We start from the raw sequence: 21,792 nt of genomic DNA on the forward strand, positions 1-21,792 counted from the left end.
TCCCAGTGATCGAGGGTGAGTCCAGTACCGATGCTCAGACTGATGAGGTAAGACCCGGGACTCCGGGCCAAGCAGGGGGTGCTCTTTTCTTCACGTTAGATAACGAGGGCAGGACGCATTCTCCACGAGGAGGGGGGACGGCAGGGTGTTCGGTAAGGCTTAACAAGCACACGCTGATTCAGCCGCGTAGTAGTAAGTTAACATGGATTTTCAAATAGCAGGCAACCATGTTAAATATGCTAGACAGCGCTAGTTGGTATCTATGTGTAACCGCTTAGGAAAGCAATTATAGCACCAAAGCATTCAATGGTGAATTCAGAATTTTTAATTGAGACATTACGGTAGGGCTCGGCCAACACTTGGATACAGCTAAAGAGCTGAGACATGACACTTAAATTGAGGTGTCTCAACAGTTCTTACACCAACTTTTAAAGCTTACTGTGTGTGATATATGTATTTTTTACGTGTGCACTTTTCAGAAACGAAGTTCCGCAGCTCTGAATGAAACAGCCAAAGGGTTGGTGCAAAATACCTCAGACACTTACACAATGAAGGTGCAGGTATGCTGCCAAACAGCATCTTGAGGGTAAATATCCCTGCTAAGCGTGAACCCATTGATATGGATGATGAGTATTTGCTCGGTAAGACCAGTTGTGACCGGGTGGGTGAGATACTGAGTATATGTGTTTTTAATTATGTTTCCCCCAGGTGCTGACTGAAAGTTATTGCTGGTTTACACCAGCGTTGCAGAGAGACCAGTCGACCCCAGCCCTGATGAAGTTGCCGGTAAAGTAAATAAGGCAACGAAACATGTCGGTTTTTAAATGAGCAGCGACACAGCTGAGAATAAAGTACCGTATAGCCAGTGTAGTGCTGCTCGGTTTTATTTTCGAGTGACTTGAGTCCTGATCAGGCTCAACTCACCAAATTTGGGTCGACACTTCCTGCTCTTTGTAGATTAGTATACACCATTTCAATACATAGGTTGCCCTGTAGACACTAGTCATTAGGACTATCACGAGGGTTTGAGTGACGCACATTATAAATTTCCTTTCCACCTTTACTGCTTCTGTTTGGGCGGCAGCGACCGATGATGACAACAGGAGGTAGTAGGCGAGTACCTGTCTACATATACCTCGTTGGGGCTGCTTCCGTGAGGCGCTGACGTCCTATCACACCTTTTTTACCTCTTTAACCTTCCTTGGTTTTGATCTGATCACTAGCAGGTTTTTACAGCACTATAGGATGGGGAAACTTTTTAACACTAAGTATCACGTTGTTGTTGCCACCGCCAAGTGACTGCACCGGGTTATAGCGGTCAACAACTCTTTTTTATATATATGTGGTAAGAACACCATTGAGTGAGAGCGAGGCAGGCACTACAGACATTGAGTACCTGCACACTACTTAAGAATTTTTAAATAAATTTGTGTACGGGGTAGGTCTTGTTGTATTTCATGACTTTGAGAGGGGGGCCACCTACCCTTTAACCCCCTAGGCTCCCTTGTTTTGAGAGGCCCTCCCTGTTCGGGCCTTGGGTACCAGGACTAGTGATGTTCCCCAGCAAGTCCACCGGCAAACCCGGAAGACTGCTTGTTCTTGGAGGCAATCAGTATGCCTAGCACCATGGTCACAGCACGGGGGTTACCAATGACAGGACAGCCTCTGGCCACTACGCGCTCTCAGCAGGACACCACAATGGAGCATAATCTCTAGGAAGTCACTGTAACGGGTCACTAACTGGAAGGGATGGACTCTAAAATCTCCCAGCTGACGAAAATCCATTCACTTGGACATTGCGAGCTTCCAGGACCGAGTGGCTGGGCTGGAGCATCGGGTAGCAGCTGTGGAGGATCGCCTTAATACCATCCTGGAGTGGGAATAGGAACTTTTATTCCTCTGAAGCTAAGGTCATCAACTTGGAAGAGAGAAGCAGCAGGGACAAGGTCCACTTCTTAGCTTCCCGGAATGCAAGGAGTGGGTTGCTGTCAAAGACTTCCTCAAGAGTATCCTCACCGACTTTACCTTTACCCTATCATTTGAGCTCCAATGAGCACATCGCATGGCCATGGTGTGCCAGGACCAACCAGGGCGACCTCGTTACATCATCGCCTTCTTCCTACGGCACAAGGAGGTGCGGCAGCTCCTCCCCGTGGCCCACTCACATGCCCCTATGACCACGAGGAGCAGGAGATCCGCATTGCCACAGATTTTTCCCGGGAGACTAATGATAGTCTTAAAGCATTCTTGTCCCTCTGGTCCATAGAACCAGACATTAAATGCTCCCTCGGGCTGGCACTGGTGCAACAACAGTGGGAATCACAACAGAGGCAGAGACTTCGAGAGGGCGGCCCACTCACTGGGGGACAGGGACTGGACACTGAAAGCAGTGGCGATTATCAAGCAGGACCAGGACAGGGGATACATCCCAGTCCCCTTTGAAGCCCACCTTCAATGAAAGCTGAGGCTGCTGTGGAACATTGCATCTGACTCAACCATAGGTGCAGAAGATCAAGAACAGAGTCCATCCAACAATGAGCAGTTGAGTATCCTGCTACAAGCTTGTGTTTGTTCTGGATATTGTATGATGTGCATTGCTTTGGGCCAATTCACCTTCTGTGGTTGCGTTATGCCTCGTTACATGCTGTACCATTTTGCTTTTTCTGCTCCTATGGCTCCCTCCTGTCCTACTCACTGTGCTGACGTGCTTAATAGTGCTTTGCTGAAGTTTATGTACATGCTAAGTATTCCTCCTTTCACGGTGCCCCTAGCAACCTTATGCCTTGGGGATGCAGGGATTCATGCCTTTGTCTGGGCATCTTCCCCATACTCGCTTGGCATCCACTAAGCTCCTGGTGCACCCCTTAAGCGGCAACCTGGGCCAACTGTTAGAAAACTATGCCATGGCTCTCCACCTTTCACAATTGGCGTACATGATCCCCGAGATGCCTCAATGGGTTGCAACAGAATTATCACAACTTTCCAATCATCATGGACTCGACCCTTTGTACAGGAGTAGCACTCTTTAGCCTCGCGCAGCCAATCAAATGTTACAGGTTATGCAAAACTCCTGGCATGTCTTCTTTGGTGTGGCGCCCTGCAGGCATGCACATGAACCCCTGTGGGGCAATGACAGCCTGCGTATCGTGGGCGGCTCTTCACTAGGAACAGTGGCGCGCGGCAGGCATCCACAGCCTGTACCAGATCTTGAAGGACGGAGACCACAAGGCATTCGGACAACTATGTGAGGAGTTGGGTCTCCCACCACAACAGGCGTGGAGGCATCTCCAATTGAAGCACTGCATCCGGCACGGTCTGGGAGCCCGTGCCCTGGATCCTACATACCTCACCCATGCTGCCCCCCTTAGAACTTGGGGCCGCTTCCGGGGAGCGATATCGGGGCTGCATGTATTCATTACGCACCACCTATTCCTACACCCTCCCCTGAACAGTCTCTGCACCGAATGGCATTCACGACTACAAGTAAAATATGAAGAGTCTGGGAGGACATCCTAGAGAATTTCCACTGGCTTAATAGTTTCCTAAGTATTTTTTTTGTACAATTTAGATTTTTTGCCCTGACTTAGGAACACATCTGCCATTCATAGGTACCCCTTTTACTTTACGATTTTTCCTGACATCCTAGAGATCCTGACAGGGACATGTGGGAGGCCCGACTGAAATTCTGTCTCTTCAAGACATTGCACGAGTGGCACTCGCCTCCAGCAAAACTAGACAGGGCAGGCATGCTACCTCATGCAAATTATTGGTGGTGCCCGACTGCCCCCTGCCACCTTGTGCACATTCTCTGCGAGTGTCCCTCGATCCAGCCCTTTTGGACGGCAGTTGGGACTGTGCGGAGGGGGGGGGGGGGACTCCATGACACTTAGGACCCCCTCTACGATTCTCCTGCATTACATGTGAGACTCCCAGGTCCTATTTCACTCCCAACACCGCCTCCTACACAGGGCCCAGGCAACAGCCAAAATCTGTATTCTGCGCCTATGGCACCCCCCCCCCCCCGTACCTCCTTCGCAGGAGACTGGCTAGTGGCAATGATTCCGAAGGCAGCACGTGAATGTGTCATTTATAATCTTAAAGACCAGGCTGAGGTATTTGTGCAGATGTGGCTGCCTTTCCTCCACGACAATTCTAATGCACCTGGCAGCTTGTGTCACCTAACCCAGATGGCAACATCAGTGGGGTCGCAGATTTCCCCCCCACCACCACTTTTCTTCTCCTTTAGCCTCATTATCTCCCTCTTTCTTTCCCTCTATTGTTTTTTTCTCTCCCTTTGCCCCACCCTGGATACGTCTAGTTACAACATAGGCCCCGTCCTGTTCTGCGGATCCACGCACCACCTCCTCTTTCCCCTACGACCTCTTCTTGCCGATGCCAAGGGGAGTTTTACACCGCCCTTCCTGATCATATCATATCCTCCCAGAGGCGCAACTAGAGCCAAATTTCGGGGGGGGGGGGGGGCTAAGAATACATTTTGGTGGGGGGCTGAATCTTTAAGCAATAGGCAGCGTGGAGCTGATTTGGGGGGGGGCTGAATCTTAAGCAATAGGCAGAGTGGAGCTGCAGGGGCTCTTAGAAGGGGTGAAACAACAGCAAGGCCTCATTAACATGCAAATGGTCTTTTAAAGACCTGTGAAGTGCTCGGTTGCGGCTGTGTGTGCGCCCGGGAAGCTGTCGCTGTCTCATCCCGTGCTGCCACACACGACGGGGGGGGGGGGGGGGCTGAAGCCCTTTGAGTCCAATGGGTGTGGCGCGCCTGTATCCTCCTAACTTCACTCTACCCCGCTTCCACCCACCCACCCTGGGAATTCGCAGCCTTCCTTGCAAGATGTTTTTCTTGTGTGTCTCCTCCCAGTGGCGCAGTTGGGTTCGCTCTTCCTCATTCCCGAGCTCTCAGTTTACCGTCTGTATTGTGTGCAATGTGTGATTCCTCCCTACACCTTGCCTTCTTCCCTCCTTTTTCCTTTCCTTCTTTTGTAATGTGTACACTGCATTGAACCCATGATTCATTATCACGATTTAAAATAAAGAATTAAAACGCAAGAAAAAAAATGCATGAGAGAAGCATGCAAAGAGACTCTGGCAGTGAATATCAGCTAATGCTAATAAAAGTAACAAGACGTTTTCAAACCACAATATAGAATTTGAGTGGAAGAAAATATTGGGCATGTTGAAAGAATTATGGTGTGTGTACTCGTATGATGGAGCTGCCCACCACCCACATACATCCTCCTCACATGCACCCCATTAACTGACACAGATGCCGCTATGATGGGAATCAGGATACCCAGTTGCAAGCAGAAGCTCCAGGAGACATGGGGTCCCTAGTGCAAGCCCTGCTCCAGCTCGGTGTCACTACTAAAGGAGGAGCAGGTGGAACTTTCATAGGTCACTACTTCTGTTCAACATCCCCAGGTGCAGGTCACGTCCAGACAGACAGACAGCCTCAGCAAATCAGCACAGAATGGAAAGATCATTGTGATTTTTCCTGGGTGAGAAGTGTCGCATACATAACCTTTCATGAAAACATAAAATCAGCAACCAGAGAAGGACATTAAAAAGACCAAAATCAGTAACACACAATGTGTAGCCCTAATATTTAAAAAAAGAATACTGATAGCAGAGGATACAATAGCCTCATTGTCCAAGCAGACCTTCACCTCACGGATAAATAAGATGTGTTTTAGCTCCTTTACTCATGAGCACCAGCAGTTAAATCATATACCAAGGTCAAGCGCTTACAGGCAAGACAAACAAAAAACCCCCAATACATGTTTCCCTAATTCCTGATGAGGTCAATTACACCAGTTACCTTCTGCATCGGGAATTACAAATGCCAAAAACACAGCACCTTAGTTTTTCACCCAAAATCCTGCCTCCTCGAAGCAGGCAAAATGTTTAGGTGGCCAAATGTTGATAATAACATGCAGCAGTCTTGAATAAGTACAGATTCCTTTGGTTATTCCCTCCTTACAAAAGCTATTAAATAAGCGTAATTCCTGAAACATGGAATTACCAACCCTGTGATAAGGGAAATTGCTGAGTGAGCAACTTCCACCCGAGCCACTTGAAATTAGGCCTCATACATTCAGAACTACAAGCTAGATCCAACAACGTGAGGAGTTTGCTTTTATTTTTGACTATTCCCTTTACAGGACGACAAGGGTCAAGACCCAAGTGTGATTTAAGCATTCGCCTTCTTACCAGATGATCAGGTACTTCTTTGTGTTGCCTCAAGCATTCAATGGCCGATTAGCTTCGAGTACAAGTGTGCCTGGACCTTTTACTTCCTAGCCAACACATATCCTGCACTAAATTCCAAAACCTGTCTGGGCTGTTTTATATAGTGTATTGATTCAAGGGAAAGTCCTTCCCATGTTCCTAAATGCCCTAGCCAGACACTTTCCCCATATTAGCCTGAAAAAGGCTACTGTTCTTTGCAACATAGGTACAATTCTCATAAATCCCCTGTCTCCAGTTTGCGTAACCATAGCTGCAGTTGTTGCTTACCTAGAGATTCTAAATATGAAAAAAAAAATCTGTATGCAAATCTTGGAAAATATGCACACTGCATAAGACTAAGTGCGAGTTTCTTTCATTTTCCTTGCAAACAATTCAAGACAGTCTGTGATTCATTACAAACCCTCCTTAAAAGAGCCAGCAGACTGACTTTGATTCTAGTCGGTTAAACAAGGGATACAACTGAACAGCCTCCATAATGAAAATTAAAATGCATCACAGGTTGAATTGCAGGGATCGCTTTAGTTAAAATGCTGACCCAATGTATACGTCAGGTTTGGGTGCTATCAAATGTAAACCAAAGGCTCAGATCCGTCAACAATGTCAAGCATTTTATCAACTAACCACCAGTCCCATCTTACTTATGTTTTCCAATGGTCAAATACCAAGATTGTATCTTGGTTGAATTCACGTTGGTTATCTGTGCCAGTGACCTTTGAGGACAATGAACTGCCTTTGCAATTTTCCCACAGTCGTTGATTCCACCGAATGTCTTTCTTCAAACACCCTACTTGTCCTGTCTCCATCTCACTCTTGGCAACTGCTTTGTTTCACGTTTTCTCCCTTTGTCATCGTTCTATCATTCTCTTTGTTCTTCATTCTCCCTCTTCTCCCTCCACTGCTCTGGGGCAAAATATAATCATCGGAAAAAGAAGCGCTGGTGTCCAACACTTGCAGCCACAACTTAGTTCTGGACTCTATCACTACCAATTGCAGATTACAACAAATTGATCAAAGCTAGGCAACACAATTGAAATAGAAAAAAATCAATTTCGAATGTTAATTTTATCTGTTAGCTCTGAAGACTCTGATCTCTGCTAATGCACAGTCCCCAGTGTACCTCACTGTTAGGATACATTGCAAGTCTGGGAGATACTGGGATCTTAACTTGGACCAAAGATGTCACTGTTGACAACCGTTTTAAAGGCCCCATGGAAATTCACAAAAGAGCAATATAATTTCCTGATTGCCAGTATCTACTTGTGTGAAGCAGGCCACAGGTCAGATTCCTGTCTCAGGAACTGCAATCAGTTGCAACCTCGACTCCTTCCTGTGCTGGTGTGATGCTCATTAATCGACACCCCAATCATATTACTATCAGCGTTGCAAATATCTATGCTATACAATCATGGGGGATATAAAATGTTATGATTTACCAACCTTCAAATTTCCTTTTACAGGTTGCTTTAGTTAAATGTGCCTGTTTAGGAACAAAGAAAACCTCTAAATTGGAGCATCCAAAGAAATAAAGGGTAAAGATCATGTATACAGCATACCAGATTGATGGTTATTCCTTCTAAATCCACTCCTTGCCTCCCACGTAGCTTAAGGTTTTGAAATTATCCAACCAATTTTTACCAGTAACATGGATTCCAATTATCCAAGTTTTCAGAGCATGCAGGCAGTAATTTATACTGCAACCATCCAATATATAAAATTCCATGAACAATACCCAATCACTACTGGGAATCTGGTTTATCAAGCACATTCTATGGAGAAACACCCAAAATTGCCCACCATTGCTTGTATTAATTGATTTTTGCACTTCGTCCCAGGAAGAGGACATACATGTTAGCATTTTGCCTCTGAAGAGAAATGTATAAACCTTCAAATGCTTTCAAATTTTGAAACAATTGCCTGGGTACCAATCTTCAAACAGCTGCTGGCCTCCTTTTTTATGCTCCAATCCGTGTCAAATAAGTGAGAGGCATTCAAACATGGCCTGGACTGCGGTACCATGCCAACCCCCAATATCCTTGAAATATTTTAACACAGTTAGCATAACAGCAAACAAATCTGTTTTCTAGCCATTTGGTTCAAAATAATAGTTACACCAGGGCAGTAGCACGTATCCCATTTGTGGAAGGGCAAATTACCGCACGGACTCCAGTGTTCAATTTACTCTAATGACTGGTCGGGCAGAGACTGCGAAAGGAACCTCCTGTGCCAATGAGTCTCTCAGAGGAAAAAGGACAGTGACTAGCAATAGACAGTCGATTTCAATCATGTCATACACCTAAAGGTCCATATACATGGAGAAATATCCCATACTTGGAATTCACAAGATTTATAGTATGCAAGCTGTTCTCTCTAATGACCTTTCACCAGGCAGGATGAAGCATCCCATGCCTTGCTTCAACTTCCAATTGACCCTTCATCACTTGGGATGGATTGGTAGCCCAACAGCAGATACCAATGTACCTGCAGAGGAGACAGCATGGTGGGGGCCCTGCAGGAGGGAGATGGGGGAGGTGTGGCCTTCTTCAGCCCCTGACCCCCTCTACTGGGGCAGACAGACCTGACTGATGATTGGGATGGACATCCCCTTTCCAACCCCTGAGGTTGACTCGGCATACCAAAATTGATCAATATGTGGGAGAGTTGAAAAGGAGAACGAAAATAGGGGTGATGCCCAGGACCCGTTGACCCCCCCCCAAAATCGACCACCAAAAAGAAAAAAGAATTGGGACACAACTACTAACATCCATAAAACAATCTAAATTAACAAAGGAAAATAAAATGGACACTGTAGCTCTAGAAGTAAACCTTCTGTGAGACGACTTATGTAAACTCAATGAATAACCACCTGAGAAGGAAAAGACAGTAAAACACCTGGCAGCAGAGGTAGCTGACCAGTGGTCCACAGTCTAATCATTCTCAGAACTATTCTGTATTCCAGAGGATAGAGTTGAAGAGGGTGAGGGCAGATTTCAACAAAGTAACCACTTAAGGTTTCCAGAGAAAACTATTTTTAGAGCAATGAATCAAGAACACGCTACAACCAAGCAGACCATTGCTCGGGTTGTGATAAAGGGTACCCAGAGGACTGACTCCCCTGCTGCTGCAGGGTTCGCCTCCATGAACTCTCATTCATTGCTCAAATTCACACACACCAAGGACATCATCCTACACACAACTAGAAGAAAATGTGATCCAAGCTAAGAATACTACTGGACTACAACAATAAGGGCAGAAACTCTGTCAATCGTTCATGGAGGTAAAACACACACTTAGGGCTAACAACCTACATTTGCTACTTCTCGGCCAAATTAGGATTCATACATGAAAGCAAGACTCATCCCCTGACAATGTATGAGAGTGCCTGTAAATGGACAAGCCAAAATGTAAATGGCACAGACGTCTGGAAGGTTAGAAAGACCTTGGAGAAACCCTTGCTGATCTGGCGAATCCCGCTGAACAGGAGGGGCTGAAACAATTGTAATCTGGCGAGACACAAATATTGGTCTAGCATGAAAACACAATGGGTGTTGAGGGACAGACTGACCTGCGAACGCCTAATGACATACAGAACCAGAGCGTTAATGAGTAAAATTGCTGACCAGGCTGGGACTGGGCTCAGTCAAATGAACAATGTCAAGGAATGCCATTTCACCACGAACTGTGATGCATAATAAGGAACTGCTACCAGTGCGGATGTGTGTTATTCAGGATTTTATGCATTTGTCTTTGAAGGAGGAAATGTGCAAATGTGGGGTTCATGCAAAGTGTTGATACTCATGTGATAAACACAGATTCACGACGTGGGGATCCGGTTTGGGGGGTAAGACCCCTAGACAAACTCTGGGGAGAAACAGCAGAGAATCCAGTGGTTTCTCTCAAATCCAGGAGCTAAGATATTAAACATAGGGCTTCTGGGGGGGACCAATCTCCTATTACCACAGCTTGAGCGACATATACACCATTGGCCTAAAGATTGCAGCTTACGTGCCAAAACATTCCACAAGGGGAAGTGTTGAGGATCCATAAATGTGAGAACCACCATATACAGATTACATTTGGATTCCAATGACACACTCACACAAGGCCATTCAGATGATGGAACTCATGAATAGACCAATAAAAAATAAATGATTAGAAGACATGCCATAGGAGTTGCTCTTCTCCAAGAGACACACGTTTTAGATGCAAAAGAGACTAAAGTTTAAGGCTGCAGGAATGTAAGACTTTAGGTCTATTGCTTCATCCCTCTCGAATTTCGAAGTGGAGGGAGATTGGTATTGAGGAATTGGGTCATCTCTATACGAATAACAAGGTGATCTCGTGGCAGGAGGTCCAAAACAAGCTCATAGATCAAACTATACCCAATTTCCTCGATTACTTGCAGGTCATCAATTTTCTAAAAAAGGCCAGTTTTCCCTCCCCTTCTGCGACGATGAATTTGGCTTCCCTGCTCTACAAAACCAAAGTTAAAGGCATAGGAAAATGGTACACTCTGCTCCGGAAAGATAGTGAGATCCCTATCCTACATACGTTTTTGAGCAAGGTTGAACGGGAAACAGGGTGTGCCTTGTCCTGTCAAGAATGGCAACTTCAAGCCCGGCTCGGCCATAAGGCTTTGAGAGCGGCTAATTTTAAACGTATGGCTTTTTTAAATAGATGGCTAGCATACTATACCCCCAAGACTTTGAGTAAACGATATCCAGATGTGGAAGATAGATGCTTTCGTTGTCAGGCTGAGGAGGAAGGAAATTGGCTCCACATTTTCTACACCTGTCCTAAACTTAATGAGTTCTGGGGAAACATCTTCATAGCTATAAGGCAGGCCATCCAAAAGCCGGTAGATCCTGAAGTTGAAATTGCCTTATTCGGAATCTCCAGAGCTAAACCAGGACTGACCAAATATGAAGAAGCATATGTAATGATCTGCTCTTTGATGGCACGTTCATTAATTCTTCAAAACTGGAGGTCTCTGGAGATTCCCTCTTTTATGAAATGGGTTAATAAAATGAAGCGGACGAGGGGTTTTGAGGAAGCGTATGCCAGGAGGGCGGGAGCAATAAATACATTTGTAAAGATCTGGCAGTTATTCGATAATGGTACTATGCACACTCTTTAAGTAGACACTTCCCAGCATTTAATATTTTAAATTATTATTTCACTTTAGTTAAAGAACTTCCAGGTATTGGATTAGCAGGAAAGAGGGCGTAATGTTTCAAGATAATGTAGCTATGGACGATATGTTTTATGAATTGATTTAATATTGCGTTAGTAATATGCAGCAAATTCTGTTTTAAAATTCATATGTATTGTATTGCGACATTTTTGTAGCAGCATTAGATTCTATGGTAAGGAGAGAGAAAAAGAAAAAAGAAAAAGAACCTTTTTTTTCTTTTTCTTCTTTTTTTTTTTTTCTCTTTTTTCTCTTTCTTTTTAGTTATAGTAGTGTAGTACATTAATGTCTTATGGTCTCAGGTGCTATATTATAAGGATCATGATTGACTTGTACATGGAGAATTTTTCCTGATTGCTTGTTGTTGTTACTATCCCTGTTCTGCTCAATAAAAATAAATAAATAAATAAAAATAAAAAAAAGAGACTAAAGTTAGGAAAAAAAGAGAGGGACAACTATACTCTTCAACAGATAAGGCAGACAGTAGACATTTTAAGGCCATTAAATCCAGATTAAAGAGAATACTAGTGCTATTCTGTGTTTCATCACACAAACAGCAGGCTGCAAAGAATTCTAATATAACAAGGCTTCAGTGCATGAGTTCAGATTGCTTGGTACCTGAATATGCTTCTCATTGACCATTTAACACTCCTGGTCAAGTAGAAAGAGACAGACAACACAACAAAATGTACACCTGGAGATTAAAACACAGAGGCCTAGAGAGAGAGAGAGTATTTCTCACCTACATACCAGTGGCGTTAGAAACTTCTCAAGAACATAAATGGGGAACACAAAGCTCCACTGTGCAGGATAGTAGAATCTGCTTCACATGTTCCCCCCACTTTTTGCTGGTGTTTCACTGTTTTTCTACTTTAGTCTGGCTGGGACCCTGCTGGTATAGAATGGGGTAGTTTGGTACATGGGTAGAAAAGAGGGAGGAGGAAACAGGGATAGAGATTGGAAGGTGATTATGTTAACAGGAGCAAGGAATGTTGAAAATAGGCAAGGAAAGTTCATTGCTGCGAGAGAAAGTAAATGTGATAACTGTTGTGTAATTATTAATGGGTAGGACGTTGTTGGAAAAGAGGGATGATGATGGCCATAAGGGGTGAGGAGAGGTAGTATGGCGCACTTGGGTGTGAACATGTTGAGAACTAGTAGGGAATGGTGATTGGGTGTGGGGGATAACAGGCAACGTTAAAGGGAAATATTGGTCTGGTCAGAAGAAGGAGGGTTATTATTTACATTATTACTCATGTCGTGTTCTATTGTGGCGATATACGAGCTACATGTAATGTATAGTCAGTCAAGTCAAAAAAGCTTTATTATCGGCTAAAAACCATAAAAGCACATATTTACAAAGATTTAAATAAAACATACCAATATCCCACAATGCAATATATTCATGATGAAGAGGAATACTCCTAAAATAGTTTTTAAATGCAAGTATAAAACCAGGAAATAATCCTATGCAGTTTAAAACATAACAGATAAAAGAGTCAAATCAATCCCTTCACAAGTTAATATCAGGGAATCCCTGTGATATGCTGGGTCTGTGGTAACGCGGGTGTAACAGATAATTGTTTTTGAAGTTTTGCGCCTCTAGCGCACCACATGGCCCAGAGATATCTAGAGGTCGCAAAGACAATCAGTGGGTTGGTGTCGTATTTAAATATTCTAAATGCTTCCCTGTAGTCCCTGAGACCCAGTGGCTTACAAAGCTGGACAATCCATTTAGCTCTAGCCCTGGTGTAAAGAGGACAGAAGAGCAAAACGTGCAGATCCATCTCTTCACAACCATCACATCCCGGGCATGAGCTAGAAACATGTGAAGAGATTGACCACTTGTTTGTCACTGCCCTCAGTGGAAGTGTCCCATGTCTAAACTGGACATAAAGTTTCTTCGCCAGTGAGGGCTGAATATCATCCAAGAGTTTCTCAAAGCGGTAAGTATCCTTCACCTCCAAAAATCTGTTGGTCAACTTGCCCAGGGATGGACTAGAGCATACAAGATCCATTCGATATTGATTGAGTAACTTGACCAACACCCCTTTAGGCATCAAAGGACATGTCTGCTCCGGAAAGAGACAAAGGTCTCCCCTACCCAGTGCATAACAGAGCTGCTTAACATATTTTAGCCAGGGGATTTTCCCTACCCCCCCTTATGGTCATTAAATCCCTTAGGTCATCCTGATAGCTTAGCAGCTCTGGGGTAGCCCAGAGTCGCCTCCAGTACATCACAGGTCGGTTCGAAATGATCCCCTGTATGGGGGCCAGACCCAGATCTAACCATAGAGGAATCAGAGGTGTGCTCTACGGGAGACTCAATAGACGCCTAATAAAGCTGTTCTCAGTGATGGACAAGGGGGTGACGCTAAGATGGCCCCATAACTCTACCCCTTAAAGCGCCCCACCTCTCGCCTGGGCCTTGTATATTTCTAAAGGGGGTCCCAGGGTTTTAAGTGAACACTCTTTATGGACCTTTAAGATACCACCAGAGGATTGGGCCAACTTCATGTTTGCCTTGGTCATCTGCGACCCCCACCCCATCTTATCGTTGAGTGTTACTCCTAAATTGTCAAAGGTGGAGACTCTTTCCAACATCGTGCCATCCAAATGGGGGTGGGGATAATTAGGTGATTTTGCATTAAAGACCATGAATTTGGTTTTGGAGAGGTTGATCTCCAAATTTCTTGTCTTGCAAAAAAACGCAGAACGCCTCCAGTGTTCGCTGAATACCCATAGAGGATTTTGATAACAAAAGAGTGTCATCAGCGAACATCAGGGCTGGTATCTTGCGGGCTGCTAAACTAGGAGAATCTAAATCCCTCGCCCCCAAAAGATGGTCAATTAATCCATTAATAAACAAAGAGAAGAGAGTAGGGGCCAACACGCACCCCTGCCTCACTCCCCTTTCCACCGGAAAGGGGACCGAAAGCTCCCCATTTCTCCCATGCCTCACCCTCGCAAAGATGCCTTGATGTAAACGTTTGAACAATTGGCACAGGTATGCTGGGGCACCCATCTCTATCAGTATGGCCCAGAGCTTATCCCTCTGAACCAAATCAAATGCAGATCGAAGATCTACAAAGATCAAGTACAGGCTACCAGCCCCCAGAGTCACCGTCTTCCAATAGACCAATTAAAGTCTAAACAGTTGGTCGATGGTAGAGACCTTAGCACGAAAGCCAGCTTGGAGGGAGGTCAGGATGTGTTGATCGTCCATCCAGCACTGCAACCTCGTTAGTAAGAGGCGGACAAACAGTTTCTGCAAGACATCAATAAGGCTAATGGGACGGTAATTAGCCGAATCAAGTGGGGATGCCTTTTTATAGATGGGAATGATCTCGGCCCCCGACCAAGTTCGGGGAATTTCCATGCCATGTAAAATGGCATTTAAATATAACCAGATATAGGGAGCCCAAACCTTCTGCTCACTCAGAAATAAATCTCCTGGGATTCTATCCAATCCCGGAGCCTTCCCGGAAGACAAACTTTTAAGGGCCGCCTTAATTTCCTGCATAGAACAAGATTGACGATCGGAGTCCTTCACCTCCGATAATACTAAAGGGGATGTGCACTTTGCGGGGAGACCTAGTTCTACCGGGGAAACAATGTCAGTGTGGGAGTACAAGGGCTTAAAATAGGCTATCCAAACCGCTTCGCTCAGATTAGGTGTTATAGCGGGCATCCCTTCTAAAGAGCCTGATCTCACAAGGTTCCAAAACGCGCCATAGTCGCGCCTGTCCAAGGCTTCTTTTATACTTGCCCATCTTAGGTCCTCCCATTCCGACTTGGCCTCCGTGATTATACTTTTATAAGCAATTCTGGCCACTCTAATACTCTGCACAGAACCGATTTTAACCTCGCTAACAAGTGCACATTTCGCCTCCCTACAAGCTTTATTAAACCACTGGACCTGTTTTTTTGTTTGTGTCCTATTATTCACTGTGGTATAAAAATAATCAGCCATATTGGTGATTAAATTAGTGTGAATACGGTCCAGTGCTTGAAAGTAAGAAAGATCATGTTTCACAGCTGGAAGTTCAAAGGCCTCTTCAAGGGAGCGAGCTACAAATAAATATAGCCCAGCAATTTTTTCGGGTGCTAGCACAAACTTGGCCCACCTAATGCGTCTGCCACCCGCTACTGAGATTAAATTCCTGTCAAGACGGATCTCCAGCTCCCCTGATCCATGTGGGTGACGGTGAGCAGTCTAAATATCGAGTTTTAAATTTCGAACTACAAGTATATCGAGTTGTAAATATCGTAGGTAAAGAATATCGAAGTCAAGAATATCGATGGACAGAATATCGACCCCAAGGTAAGTATTATCGAAGTTAATAATATCGAAGACATTAATATAGATGTAAGTAATATCGTAATCAAAAATTTCGATGTCAAGAATATCGATATTTTATTAGTGTAATGTATTTTAATATGTATTTTATTTGTATGTTAAAGACTATTGTAATGTATTTTAATACATTTAAAAATAAATGTTTAGAGATTAATAATTATGTAAAATATAATTTAGCGTTTTAGTATCAGAGCGGGTTGTGGGTTTATAGGGGAATAGGGTGGGAAGTAATTTAATCATAATTAATTAATTAATATGTATTGTTTAATTGGTATTTATGATTAATTAATTGTTAATTAATTACTAATTGTTAATTAAATATATTAATTGATTAATTAATTGTTAATTAATTATTAATTGTAAATTAATTTTATTAATTGGTTAATTATATAAGTTATAATTAGTTTAATATTAATATTTCTTTATTGGTATTGTTAATTAATTAATTGTTAATTACTAATTAATTGGTGATTTAATTTTATTAAGTGATTAATTGATGATTAAATTAATTATGTGAATTTTTATGTGTAGTGGGTTGTGGGTTTATAGGGAAATAGGGTGGGATGTAATTAAATTCAAATAATTACTGATAATTTTTATTTATTTGTAATTAATAATAATTAATTGTTAATTAATTATTAATTGGTATTTAATTGTTATTAGTACGTTAAATATAGTAAATATAAATAATTTATTATTCCATGTTATTTTTTGTTATTGCTAAATAATGTATTGTTAATTAATAATTAATTTGTGAATAATTGTAATTTGGTAGTTAATATGTATAAATTTGTAAATATTAAGTATATTAATTTTAAAGAATGTATTATGAATTGTAAATAATAGATAAACTGATATTTAAATGTATTGTGTATTTTGTATGTGTAGTGTGTTGTGTGTTAAAGGGGGAATAGTGTGGGATGTAATTTAAAGTTATTTATATAAATATTTATTTTAAATAATTGGTATTTAATAATACATATTTTGTAAATTAATTATTAATATGCTATTTTTTTATAACTAATTATTTAATTGGTTATTATGTTTATAGAATCCCTATGCTATCCAGTGCTTTCCCAACTGTTTTACTATCTGGAGTTGGAATAGTAATTTTTAACCCTACGCTATCCAGCGCTTTCCCTACTGTTTCACTTACTGGAGTGGGAATAGTAATTTGTACCCCTACGCTATCCAGCGTTTTCACTACTGTTGCACTCTCTGGAGTGGCAATAGTAATTTTTACTCCTACGCTATCCAACGCTTTCCCTTCTGTTGGACTCACTGGAGTGGGAATAGTAATTTTTACCCTTACGCTATCCAACGCTTTCCCTACTATTGCACTCTCTGGAGTTGGAATAGTAATTTTTACCCCTACGCTATCCAACGCTTTCCCTACTGTTGCACTCTTTGGAGTTGGAATAGTAATTTTTACCCCTACGCTATCCAGCGCTTTCCCTACTGTTTCACTTACTGGAGTGGGAATAGTAATTTGTACCCCTACGCTATCCAACGCTTTCCCTACTGTTGCACTCTCTGGAGTTGGAATAGTATTTTTTACCACTACGCTATCCAGCGCTTTTCCTACTGTTGCACTCTCTGGAGTTGGAATAGTAATTTTTACCCCTACGCTATCCAGCGCTTTCCCTACTGTTTCACTTACTGGAGTGGGAATAGTAATTTTTACCCCTACGCTATCCAGCGCTTTTCCTACTGTTTCACTTACTGGAGTGGGAATAGTAATTTGTACCCCTACGCTATCCAGCGTTTTCACTACTGTTGCACTCTCTGGAGTGGGAATAGTAATTTTTACCCCTACGCTATCCAACGCTTTCCCTACTGTTGGACTCACTGGAGTAGGAATAGTAATTTTTACTCCTACGCTATCCAACGGTTTCCCTACTATTGCACTCTCTGGAGTTGGAATAGTAATTACTTTCCCTACGCTATCCAACACTTTCCCTACTGTTGCACTCTCTGGAGTGGGAATAGTAATTTTTACCCTTACGCTATCCAACGCTTTCCCTACTATTGCACTCTCTGGAGTTGGAAGAGTAATTTTTACCCCTACGCTATCCAACGCTTTCCCTACTGTTGCACTCTTTGGAGTTGGAATAGTAATTTTTACCCCTACGCTATCCAGCGCTTTCCCTACTGTTTCACTTACTGGAGTGGGAATAGTAATTTGTACCCCTACGCTATCCAACGCTTTCCCTACTGTTGCACTCTCTGGAGTTGGAATAGTAATTTTTACCCCTACGCTATCCAACGCTTTCCCTACTGTTGCACACTTTGGAGTTGGAATAGTAATTTTTACCCCTACGCTATCCAACGCTTTCCCTACTGTTGCACTCTTTGGAGTTGGAATAGTAATTTTTACCCCTACGCTATCCAGCGCTTTACCTACTGTTTCACTCACTGGAGTGGGAATAGTAATTTGTACCCCTACGCTATCCAACGCTTTCCCTACTGTTGCACTCTCTGGAGTTGGAATAGTAATTTTTACCCCTACGCTATCCAGCGCTTTTCCTACTGTTGCACTCTCTGGAGTTGGAATAGTAATTATTTTCCCTACGCTATCCAACACTTTCCCTACTGTTGCACTCTCTGGAGTGGGAATAGTAATTTTTACCCTTACGCTATCCAACGCTTTCCCTACTATTGCACTCTCTGGAGTTGGAATAGTAATTTTTACCCCTACGCTATCCAACGCTTTCCCTACTGTTGCACTCTTTGGAGTTGGAATAGTAATTTTTACCCCTACGCTATCCAACGCTTTCCCTACTGTTGCACTCTCTGGAGTTGGAATAGTATTTTTTACCACTACGCTATCCAGCGCTTTTCCTACTGTTGCACTCTCTGGAGTTGGAATAGTAATTTTTACCCCTACGCTATCCAGCGCTTTCCCTACTGTTTCACTTACTGGAGTGGGAATAGTAATTTTTACCCCTACGCTATCCAGCGCTTTTCCTACTGTTTCACTTACTGGAGTGGGAATAGTAATTTGTACCCCTACGCTATCCAGCGTTTTCACTACTGTTGCACTCTCTGGAGTGGGAATAGTAATTTTTTACCCCTACGCTATCCAACGCTTTCCCTACTGTTGGACTCACTGGAGTAGGAATAGTAATTTTTACTCCTACGCTATCCAACGTTTTCCCTACTATTGCACTCTCTGGAGTTGGAATAGTAATTACTTTCCCTACGCTATCCAACACTTTCCCTACTGTTGCACTCTCTGGAGTGGGAATAGTAATTTTTACCCTTACGCTATCCAACGCTTTCCCTACTATTGCACTCTCTGGAGTTGGAAGAGTAATTTTTACCCCTACGCTATCCAACGCTTTCCCTACTGTTGCACTCTTTGGAGTTGGAATAGTCATTTTTACCCCTACGCTATCCAGCGCTTTCCCTACTGTTTCACTTACTGGAGTGGGAATAGTAATTTGTACCCCTACGCTATCCAACGCTTTCCCTACTGTTGCACTCTCTGGAGTTGGAATAGTAATTTTTACCCCTACGCTATCCAACGCTTTCCCTACTGTTGCACTCTTTGGAGTTGGAATAGTAATTTTTACCCCTACGCTATCCAACGCTTTCCCTACTGTTGCACTCTTTGGAGTTGGAATAGTAATTTTTACCCCTACGCTATCCAGCGCTTTACCTACTGTTTCACTCACTGGAGTGGGAATAGTAATTTGTACCCCTACGCTATCCAACGCTTTCCCTACTGTTGCACTCTCTGGAGTTGGAATAGTAATTTTTACCCCTACGCTATCCAGCGCTTTTCCTACTGTTGCACTCTCTGGAGTTGGAATAGTAATTATTTTCCCTACGCTATCCAACACTTTCCCTACTGTTGCACTCTCTGGAGTGGGAATAGTAATTTTTACCCTTACGCTATCCAACGCTTTCCCTACTATTGCACTCTCTGGAGTTGGAATAGTAATTTTTACCCCTACGCTATCCAACGCTTTCCCTACTGTTGCACTCTTTGGAGTTGGAATAGTAATTTTTACCCCTACGCTATCCAGCGCTTTCCCTACTGTTTCACTTACTGGAGTGGGAATAGTAATTTTTTACCCCTACGCTATCCAACGCTTTCCCTACTGTTGCACTCTCTGGAGTTGGAATAGTAATTTTTACCCCTACGCTATCCAACGCTTTCCCTACTGTTGCACTCTTTGGAGTTGGAATAGTAATTTTTACCCCTACGCTATCCAACGCTTTCCCTACTGTTGCACTCTTTGGAGTTGGAATAGTAATTTTTACCCCTACGCTATCCAGCGCTTTACCTACTGTTTCACTTACTGGAGTGGGAATAGTAATTTGTACCCCTACGCTATCCAACGCTTTCCCTACTGTTGCACTCTCTGGAGTTGGAATAGTAATTTTTACCCCTACGCTATCCAGCGCTTTTCTTACTGTTGCACTCTCTGGAGTTGGAATAGTAATTATTTTCCCTACGCTATCCAACACTTTCCCTACTGTTGCACTCTCTGGAGTGGGAATAGTAATTTTTACCCTTACGCTATCCAACGCTTTCCCTACTATTGTACTCTCTGGAGTTGGAATAGTAATTTTTACCCCTACGCTATCCAACGCTTTCCCTACTGTTGCACTCTTTGGAGTTGGAATAGTAATTTTTACCCCTACGCTATCCAGCGCTTTCCCTACTGTTTCACTTACTAGAGTGGGAATAGTAATTTTTTACCCCTACGCTATCCAACGCTTTCCCTACTGTTGCACTCTCTGGAGTTGGAATAGTAATTTTTACCCCTACGCTATCCAACGCTTTCCCTACTGTTGCACTCTTTGGAGTTGGAATAGTAATTTTTACCCCTACGCTATCCAACGCTTTCCCTACTGTTGCACTCTTTGGAGTTGGAATAGTAATTTTTACCCCTACGCTATCCAGCGCTTTACCTACTGTTTCACTTACTGGAGTGGGAATAGTAATTTGTACCCCTACGCTATCCAACGCTTTCCCTACTGTTGCACTCTCTGGAGTTGGAATAGTAATTTTTACCCCTACGCTATCCAGCGCTTTTCCTACTGTTGCACTCTCTGGAGTTGGAATAGTAATTATTTTCCCTACGCTATCCAACACTTTCCCTACTGTTGCACTCTCTGGAGTGGGAATAGTAATTTTTACCCTTACGCTATCCAACGCTTTCCCTACTATTGCACTCTCTGGAGTTGGAATAGTAATTTTTACCCCTACGCTATCCAACGCTTTCCCTACTGTTGCACTCTTTGCAGTTGGAATAGTAATTTTTACCCCTACGCTATCCAGCGCTTTCCCTACTGTTTCACTTACTGGAGTGGGAATAGTAATTTTTTACCCCTACGCTATCCAACGCTTTCCCTACTGTTGCACTCTCTGGAGTGGGAATAGTAATTTTTACCCTTACGCTATCCAACGCTTTCCCTACTATTGCACTCTTTGGAGTTGGAATAGTAATTTTTACCCCTACGCTATCAAACGCTTTCCCTACTGTTGCACTCTTTGGAGTTGGAATAGTAATTTTTACCCCTACGCTATCCAGCGCTTTACCTACTGTTTCACTCACTGGAGTGGGAATAGTAATTTGTACCCCTACGCTATCCAACGCTTTCCCTACTGTTGCACTCTCTGGAGTTGGAATAGTAATTTTTACCCCTACGCTATCCAGCGCTTTTCCTACTGTTGCACTCTCTGGAGTTGGAATAGTAATTATTTTCCCTACGCTATCCAACACTTTCCCTACTGTTGCACTCTCTGGAGTGGGAATAGTAATTTTTACCCTTACGCTATCCAACGCTTTCCCTACTATTGCACTCTCTGGAGTTGGAATAGTAATTTTTACCCCTACGCTATCCAACGCTTTCCCTACTGTTGCACTCTTTGGAGTTGGAATAGTAATTTTTACCCCTACGCTATCCAACGCTTTCCCTACTGTTGCACTCTCTGGAGTTGGAATAGTATTTTTTACCACTACGC

The 21,792-nt window shown here is 43.1% G+C and overlaps 1 protein-coding gene across 4 annotated transcripts in view; it reads right to left on the reverse strand.

Annotated features, from left to right (window-relative positions):
• LOC146785770 (phospholipid scramblase 1-like) overlaps positions 1 to 21,792 on the reverse strand; it is a 420,799-nt gene that overhangs the window by 383,554 nt on the left and 15,453 nt on the right. The window contains exon 1 of one of the 4 annotated variants that reach the window (XM_085635027.1): positions 12,203 to 12,275. The exons of the other annotated variants lie outside the window; for them this stretch is intronic. The gene's annotated coding sequence lies outside the window, so the exon portion shown is untranslated. Of the gene's footprint in view, positions 1 to 12,202; positions 12,276 to 21,792 lie in introns of those variants that run through there. 4 annotated transcript variants of the gene reach the window in all.

This window comes from Triturus cristatus, chromosome 11, assembly GCF_964204655.1.
Source record: "Triturus cristatus chromosome 11, aTriCri1.1, whole genome shotgun sequence".
Classification (NCBI taxonomy): Eukaryota; Metazoa; Chordata; class Amphibia; order Caudata; family Salamandridae; genus Triturus; species Triturus cristatus.